Source organism: Cavia porcellus, unplaced genomic scaffold (assembly GCF_034190915.1).
Source record: "Cavia porcellus strain 051 isolate PalLab524CR breed Dunkin Hartley unplaced genomic scaffold, mCavPor4.1 scaffold_21, whole genome shotgun sequence".
Taxonomy (NCBI): Eukaryota; Metazoa; Chordata; class Mammalia; order Rodentia; family Caviidae; genus Cavia; species Cavia porcellus.
Genome location: NW_026947504.1, coordinates 43,353,807 through 43,363,419, shown reverse-complemented (window position 1 = coordinate 43,363,419; position 9,613 = coordinate 43,353,807). Strand labels below are relative to the sequence as shown.

General features: G+C 42.2%; 1 pseudogene; it reads right to left on the bottom strand.

The window, feature by feature from the left end:
- Positions 1 to 2,078: 2,078 nt before the first annotated feature.
- LOC100717033 (polypyrimidine tract-binding protein 1-like) lies at positions 2,079 to 9,055 on the bottom strand (annotated as a pseudogene).
- Positions 9,056 to 9,613: the final 558 nt, after the last annotated feature.

Sequence of the window (9,613 nt, the reverse complement as noted above, 5' to 3'; positions counted from 1 at the left end):
TTCTTTTGCATCTTAGTAATTAGAAGTTTCAATGCACAGTATTTCAGCTGTACTTGAGCAGAGGAGCAGGAAACCCACTAGCCATTTAATAGTAGCTCGGAGTAGCCTGTGGGATTGCAGCATCCGGCCTTTAAGGGTGACACTTAATCCTAGATAGAGCCGTGTGGTGGGGCCTGCTAACATTAGAAGTCTCCATGAATGCACAGGGGCTGAATTGTTGTATGTTAGTTCATTTACATACAGCAATTTCCTATGTCTCTAAATTCTGGACTGAAATACCCATTCTGTCTTCCCTATCTCATAAGGCAGATACCTGCCACTCTACCGCTGTCTGATATTTCTTTGGAATGCTTTTTTTTTTCACTTCTTCTCAAAAAAGTAATTTTTATAATACTGAAAAAAAATCAACTTCACACTAATTAGAATGCTCAAGTGTCATAAAAGGAAATTCAGTAGTAATTGGCAAGTAGATTCATAGAAGAATGAGTCACTAGTGGGAGGAAGAATATAGGTGTATAGATTTTATTCTGTAGGATGTTATATGTGTAATAGAGTTAAAAATAAAAGTGAAAATTTCTCTTTATCAAAAACGGGTAAGGGTTTGGCCTGTTCCTTAGTGATTTAAACAGAATGCCTAATAGAGTACATGACAAACCAGGAGTTGAATAGTGGAGTGTTTGTTCTTTAACCTTCTGCTATCATTCAATTCCCTCTTTCCATATCCCCACCCATTTATCTCTTCTAAATTTACAGTCCCTGCATAACGCAGAAGCATGTGAGAAACTGAAGTGTAGAGCCTGGAGAACTGTGGCATTGCAGAACCCAGGGAGGAGAGCCAGGAAGAGACGGTGCCCGCAGAAGCTGGTCCCAAGCGGGGCCATCCCCAGACTGGCCCTCGGTTCCCTCAGGCAGTGGGGTGACTCCGCAAAGCCCAGCTAAGCCGGGGTGTTCTACAGGTTTCAATGGAAGGAATTAAGGGGCAGGCTGCAGATTCCGGTAGGGGTCGGATTTATAAACCTAAGACAGGATTTTGATTTAGATTGTTATAACACCCTAAAGCATTTTAAGCTGATGACAAGTTTTTAAGAGATAAGTGATAGCAGTCTTGATTTCCATGAGTTCTGCTTCAAAGGCTTAGTGTGAGTTATCTGAGGCAGGTGAAGAGGGAGGCCACATTTTCTCCCTAACGGGCTTTGAGGAAAAGGAAAGGTTCTAGTTTTCTTTAAGCCTTACGTCTATCAAACTTTTTAATTACAAATTTTGTTAGTAGCATCTATTAACATAACTTATACACCTTTTAAATTATACTTTATTTTTTATTAACATGTATTAATTGGACATATTAATGGGATTCAGTGTGATTGTTCAATGCATGCATATTATCATCCAGTGATTAAACCAGCTCCCCTTTATCTAGCTAAGCCCCCATCTAAGCTCTGGTTATCACTATTCTGTGTTCAGATTCTTTCACTTTAGTTTCCACACACGAAAACATACAGTGCTTGTCTTTCTGTGTTTGTCTTACTTCTCATATGATAGTACTGCTCATCTTCAGAGCGAGCCGCACTCCAGCCTGCTGTCCCACGAGCCAGTCACCCCCAGAAATATCCAGTAGACAGAATTTTGCTTTACTAATTTTCTAGGTGTTTCTCAGTTCAATCACATTAACAATCAATATTAATCATCACAAGCACCTCGCTTGATTTCCCATCTTAGCTCTGATGAATCGTGCATGAAGCAGGCATCTCTTTGGTATTCTGATTTCATTTCCTTTGGATGAGTACCCCTACATGGGATAGCTGGATCATGTGGGAGATCTATTTTTAATTTTTTTGAGGAGCTTTTCCACTGTTCACAATGATGGCTCTTTAAATTTCCTTTTTTCTGCTCTACATCGTTTCTAGAATTCAACATTTTTGTAATCCTTCTGTGTTGTTGTTACAAATGGCTTTAGTAAATTCTTCTAGTGTATCCAGCCACTGGGACAGGCAAATGGAACTTGTGGCCACAGCTTGCTGTGTGCAACACAGCTTGTAACCACCGTGATCAAAATAGGCATCTGTCCCCATAAACAACTGCTATGTGCTGCCTCCATGTCTGACAAGGAGTTTAAAACAGTTACAAATATTTACATCTTTGTTATACTGCATTATGCAACTCAGGATCCAAGAAGACCTCTGCCTGCTGCTGGTGTAGTCCAGCGGGTAGTGGGAGACCGCAGCGAGCTGGATGCTGGTCCCACTGCCCAGAGCATGAGAGGCAGCCAAGGAATAGAAACAAATCTTTGGTCTGAAATTTGAAGGAGAAGGAAACACTTGAAACAGTGTGCTGGTGTGGAGCTGGTAATGGAGCTGCAGGTGGAGGAAGGTGGTCCAGTCCAGGCCAGGCGAGCAGACATGGCTTCTGGCCGCAGGCTCCTGAGCTCCAGGTGTCACCAGCTCTGGAGACTGGATCTTGTCTGTGACTTCATTAATTACAAGGAATGAAATAAAAGTAGGGCATACAAAGTAGAACAAGGAAAAGCTTAGATTACACTCATACTATTGTGTCATCTTGCTACAAAAAGTTACTTAAAACTATTGAATATAAAAGAAAAAAGATTAGAATATTTGATCAGCTGAATATGCTAGGATAGTGCTTGCAGGCACTGACGAATATGGCACAGAGATTACAAGGAGCGCTCCCAAGCTGGGACCTTGGGTTGGTGTCCTCTGGGCTTGGCTGGGAGGAGAGGGGGACCTGGGGACCTGGAGATGGGAGGATCACTTGATCTATCACTTAATCAGCGGGATAGTGGGATCAGTTCTGGCCAGCAGCTGGGCACATATTTTGCAGGAGGGAGCTAGAGGCTACTTGGTGTTTGCCAGGTGAGACCCCTGGCTGACTCCCATTTTCCCTGTGGGTGGTGGGGCCATGACACAGGCAGATTAAGGAAGGAGAAAGCTGGATATGAGCTGAGTTCCCCTCCCATGGCCTGCTTGGGCTGGGGTTGGTGAAGACCTCTGCCATAGCCCCTGGATAAAAAGGTAAACTGATTTCTCTTTAAAAAATAAAATCCCTGGTCTGTTAGGGTCACTTAAGCTGCTTTTTAAAGTGGATTGTTTTTCTGGGCTGACAGAAGTTGGCTCCAGGCCAAGGGTCCACCCTAGATGGTGGACTTGAAGGACCATTACAGGTGGGGCTCTCTCCTAGGTCATGCAGATCAATGAGGGCCTATGTAGCCTCCTCCACTGAGCCCTTCTGGATCAGCACCATTTTGTACTCATGAAAGAAATACAAATGGCAAATAAAAACATGAAAAAATGTTCAACATCATTAGTCATTAGAGAAATGCAAATTAAAACCACATTATTCCATCTCCCTCCTGAAAGAATGGTCAGGATCAAGAAAACCACCAACAACAAATGCTGGAGAGGCTGTGGGGAAAAAGGAACTCCCCTGCACTGTTGATGGGAGTGTAGACTGGTGCAACCATTGAGGAGGTCAGTCTGGAGATACCTTAAAAAGCTGGGATTGGAAGCCCCATTTGACCCAACTATTCCACTTCTAGGCATATTCCCAGAAGAACTGAAAGTATCACACCACAGTGATATATGTGCACCCATGTTTATAGCAGCACAATTTGTAATAGTCAGATCTTGGAAACAACCTAAGTGTCCATCTACTGAGGAATGGATAAAAAAGTTGTTGGGGGACATCGGAGAACATGGCGGACAGACAGCAGCAGCTACTGAAGGCTCTCTGAAAGGCAAGGCTCAGAGGCCAGGAATGATGCGGACTAAGGAGATACGAACCAGTAGAGATGTGCTCTGCTGACTCAGGAACGAACTGGGCTGAGAGAATCCAACTTAGAATGCGGTCCTGGCGCTAAAATAGGAACAGAGAAGTCTCGGTGTGGAGGCTCGACCGCGCGCCATTGGAAACCGCGATTTGGGTTTCCTGCCGCCCGGTGGCTGGCTGCCTCCACAGCGGCTCGGCAAGGAGAGACGCGCCAAGCTCTGGGAACAGGAGTCTGCGAACGGAGTCGGAAACAGGACGGACAAGGAGGAAAACTGACTGGTGGCGAGGTGAGCGAGAAACTGACTCCCTACCACAGTTTGACTCCAGCGGAGGTTTTTCTGGGCTCTGGCAGTCCTGTAAGAGCAGGGCGCGGTGGCAACTCCAGCCGCACATTCCCCTCTCGGACAGGATTGGTGAAAGGTGCCTGGCCTGAGTGATGCTGCTGGTGGACTCCCTAGGCTGGCCTAACCCAGATCCCAGAGCCTGACGGTGGCCCGGAGGAGCGACCGACTCCCGCGTAGGCTGCCTCCTCCACAACTCCCTGGGGCGCAGCGGTGGGCGGGAACAACTAGCCAGTGCAATTTGATCAGGCTGTGGCTGACAGGCAGGGAAGCCAGGCCTCCTATGTAAGATTGCATTTTATAAGGAACAGAAAATATGGGGAAGGGAAGCAACAAAAAAGGCTCCTCGGCCCCCAATCCTGAGAATCAGGCAATAGTGGACACCGCACCAATATACATTAAGCGCCATATAGAGAGCCTCATAGACCAATTCAGGAATGAAGTTATCAATGACCTGAAGCTAGAAGTATGCAGAATAGTTAGAGAAATGCTAAGCACCACCCAGGAAAAAGCAGATGGTGGAATGGAAGAACAGAAAAAGAGGGGAGAATTGCTTGATGGAGAAAACAGAGAAAGCATTGAGTATGTGAAGCAGGTTCAAAGGGACTATCAAGAAATTAAGAAGTCTATCCAAGACTGGCATAACAGCTTGAAAGAAACTAAGGACAGACTATCTGAATTGGAGGGCAGACTTGAAACATGGGAGAATGAAATGAAAAACTTCTTAAAAATAACAAAGAAACACACAGCAATAATACAAAGACAAAAAGATGATAAGAGGAGCCATAACTTAAGGATGAAGAACATAAAAGAAGAAGTAGGGACACAAACAAGTGAACTACAAAAGCTACTCACAGAAATAATCCAGGAGAATTTTCCTAATTTAGCAAAAGGTAAAGATACTCAGATGTATGAGGCATACAGGACCCCAGCTACATACAACCCTAACAGAGAAACACCCAGGCATATAATAATAAAAATTCCAGAAATTCAATACAAGAACAGAATATTAAAAGCTGTAAGAGACAAGAAACAGATCACTTACAAGGGAATACCCATCAGAATTACAGCAGATTTCTCTTCACAAACCATCAAATCACGAAGAGCATGGGGAGAAATAATTCAAGCTTTGAAAGATAATAATCTCCAGCCAAGATTGAGATATCCTGCACAACTGTCCCTGGAAATTGATGGAAAAACGAGGTGCTTCCAGGATAAAGAGGAACTGGGGGAATTTGCAACCACCAATTCAACCCTACAGAAAGTATTGCAGGATATTCTAAAAAAAGAAAAATACAAAGAACCCAGAAATAGTGGCGGGGAGGCCACAACGAATGGAGCAGAGAACAAAATGAAGAAGACAAACTGACAGCTACTGACAGAAAAAGAGCTCAACAGAAATGAGACAGAGAAGATTGGATGATAGGAACAGCTTTTTTTTGGAGAAAATGACATCTTAATAGGTAATGCTGATTTAGTACCATCTTGTTTTGAAGTCTCATCTAGCTTTTGTTCTTCTGTCTCCAATGGTCTAAACAGGTTGTATCTTATTGGATTTTGTTATGTACGATAGTATAAGCAAAAACCTTTTAAAGACAAGGAGATTATACAGAGACCATTGTTCATTTTCTGTTAGTCAATTCTAAATACTCTATAATGCTGTCATTCTCTTAAATGGTTTTACATTGTTTTGATATACTTAATGCTACAGTATATGAAGTTGTACTCAAGAACTTCAGGGAGGGAGTCAATATGGTAACTATTTTTGGGTCAGGATTATCTGGTGGTGAAACACTATTCTGCTTAAATGGTTATGTTTTGATCTGCCCTGTTTCGCTGTTATGCCCTCTTTTTTCTCAATCTCCACTCCATTATTTACTTTTTTATTTTTATCCATTTAATTAAAGGGAAAAATATAGCAGGATATAATATAGTAACCCACTTTGACTTTCTATTATCTCGATTTGAAGCCCTGTATTACTCTCACCATCTTGTTTTTGACTGAGGTTTCTCTATTCTGTTTTGCTGGATAGTATCAGGTTCGAAAGTTTAGGCATCAGCTGAGAAGATAATGAGATTCATTATAACGCCCATTCTCGTTGACTTTTATCTACTTTTGAAGACCTACAATATCTCCAATGTTTTGGTTTTGTCGGTTTTATTCTTTACGGTTTTGTTCAATTGTATTACAACTAATGATATAGGCAATTCTATTAGAAATAGCGGGAGGCATTATGGTAACCATTGTTGATCACCTTGTATTATGTTTTTATATTATCTATTGTGTCCACCCTTTTGACTTGACCGATTCTGTTCTGTTATGTCACATTTGGTTTTACTCTCTTCCAAAAAAGCAATAAGAACTGTGGGAGCAATGAAACCCAAAATGTGTAATAGTCACGGTACAAAAGAGAGGAAAAGAAAGTGCTCTAAACTATATAACTGCATGTATATTTAAGTGTATAAGATAGAAAATGATATCACAGAGTTTTATTGGATCATTGAACAGAACTGTTTGCAGTATCATTGTTGGAATGTCCACTCTACAAGCTTTAATTTTGTGACTTGAACAATTATTTCTAAGATGGCAATATGTAATCCATTAACTAGTGATTTCCTACTGCGCGTTTTTTCTTCTGTAAATCTGTATAACTTGTACCCCTTCACTGTTTTTTTTCTTTCTTTTCTTTTCTCCTTAAATAAAAATAAAAAAAAAATGGTAAAAAAAAAAAGTTGTTGTATTTTTGTACAATGGAGTACTACTCAGCTGTAAAGAATGATCACATTGAGGTACTTATAAATAAATGGATGCAACTTGAGATCATACTCATAAGTGAAATAAATCAAACTCACATGTATAAATACCATATAGTCTTCCTAGTATAAGAAATGGTAAGAGTACATAAGATTTTATTGTAATCATGGAATTATATTGTTTTGAAGCCTTATAATGTTTTCATTCTTTAGTTGGAATGGTTTTATTGTGCATTGTTTGATTTTTATTGTCTGTGATGGTATGAACAGCTATTTTGAAGAAAACAAGACATTATGGAAGTCATTGCTGATTTAATATCATCTTGTTTTGAAGTCCTACCATGCTTTTGTTATCCCATTTCCATTGGTTCTATCATGTTGTGTCTTATTGGATTTTAATATATATGATAGTATAAACAAATTTTTTGTGGAAAATGAGATAATATAGTAGCCATTGTTTGTTTTCTGATACTTGGTTCTGAATGCCCTGTAATACTTTCATTCTCTTGAATGATTTTATACTATTTTGTTATGTTTGATACTATTATATGTGAAGATATGCTCAACTATTTCAAAGAAAGAGACATCATGGTACTACTGTTAATATCCAGTTGTCTTGTGAAGTGCTGTGTTGCTCACGTTGTTCTGTTCTGATTTTCCTTGTTCTGTCCTCTTTTGTTTTATTCTTTTTTTAAAAAAAGAACTCAAAACCCTTCAGCATGTCCCTGTTGCTTGAAAAGAGGCTCTTGAGGTCTTCCTTCAACACTGAAGGTAGGATGTTGGGGAGGTGCAGCACGATGGGTGGGACGGGGGATGTTCTAGAAGTTCTTGGAGCTGCAGTCCAAGGCTGAGTTGCCACAGTTCTTGATGAGGCCCTGGTTCTCCTTGCCGTCTCTCAGCACTGCTCATTCTGGTGCTTGGCTAGCATGGTATGAAGCAGCTTTCTATGCAGCTTGTGCTGGTTCAGACACTGATCAGCTGGGCCTGGCTCCTGCCTGTCATCTGCATGAGCACCTTTTCCTTACTGAACAAAATCTTCCCCCACTGCACACTTCTGTAAGTGTGGAAATGTATAAAGAGGCTTTGGAGTGTGACCCCTGATGGGTTGGGGTTGCTGACCAGCAAGCAGGACTGAGTTCTGGGCCAGCCAGGCCTGGGATAGCCATTGTGGCCAGCTACAGCTGTTATTGCAGCTTCTGAGGGAATGTCCACAGGCAACAGTGTTCCATGCCTATGAGGGAGAGAAAGGCCTGAGGCTTGAGCAGTGGCAGAGGTGGGAAGGAAACCAGCTTTTGCATGTGGAGAGGCTAACATTACACCAGGTAAATGGAAAGCTGTGGCCAAGGTCTGGTCCGGTCAGTGCTGTCCCCCCCCGAGGGCAGGTATGGGAGTGAGCAATCACTGTGCTTGTCATTGTTGTACTTGAGGCTGGAGGAGTCAATGTGCAGCATGCAGCAGGTGCTGTAGATCTTTTGCCCATCCAGCGACAGCTTGGCATGCTGGGCATGCATAAGGTTGTCCTACTGACGCAGTGCCTGGTACTGGCTGTTCTTGGTGAAGGTGATGATCTTCAGCATGGTGCCAAACTTGAAGATCTGGGGCAGCGTGTCCAGGCTCACAGGATAGAAGAGATTCTCCACAATGATCCTGAGTGCAGGCTTTGCCCAGCCATTGCCATTCCCAGGTCCACAGCAGCATCCCAAGTGGCCTGGACCAGGTTCCCTGAATGGACTGAGTTCATAGTCTGCAGTGTTGCTTGAGCCAGCGCCTGGTTCAGAGAGTGTGGATCTTAAGCTTCTGAGGTTGGAGACCTGGTTGTAAATGGGCTGGCCATGCCTTGTAAGAGTCACCGAGGTAGAGTAGTTCACTGTGGTGTTGGCCTCCTCCATGCTCATCTCAAGGAAGGTCTGGTTTTTCCCTGTCAGCATCAAGTGGTTGGTGACCTTTCCAAAGGGCAGACCCAGGCGCATCACCTTGCCTTTGATGCCTGACAGACTGCAGATGGGGACCACTCTGCCTGCACTCTTGTTTTCACCTTGGAACTTCTTGCTGCCATTCTCTTTGCTGTGGGGGACGCTGGGTTTCTGCTAAAGATAAAGAGCCTGTTGGTAACACACAGAGCAGAGCTTGTCAGATCCCTGCTTTGTACCACCTGCTGCATCTGGGATGATGGCAACCATGGCACTCAGAGCAGACCTGAGGGGAATGAATGCAGGTGGCAGCATTTCTGCAGTTCTTTTGTTTTTTAATTTTTTTTACATTTTATAGAAAATGGCGCAACAAGATTTGATAACAAGATAGAGGAATAACAATAGTTAATAATGCATTGCATCTTTAAAGTAGTTAGAGTACAAGACATGGGCGTAAAAATTTCTCCAATTGATATTAGCACAGACCTTCTTTTTCAAGAGCTAAAAGATGCTAATAGTGTAACTAACTTGTATTTTTCCTCCATTTCCCTTCCTTCCTATCCTCATTATCCTATCCTAGTACCTTTTTACTTTTAAACATTTTTCTTCATTTCACAATATCTATTGTACATGTTAGACCTTATTCACTTTGTCAGTTTCTCTCACCAGGGAAATGTTTACACATGTAAGTCTGATTTATTTCACTTTTGAGTATGGTCTCAAGTCTCATCCATTTACCTATGAAAGTCTCAAGTTTATCCTTCTTAATGGGTGGGTAGTGTTGTATTGTATAAAAAGATCACATCTTTTTTATCCATTCTTTGGTCG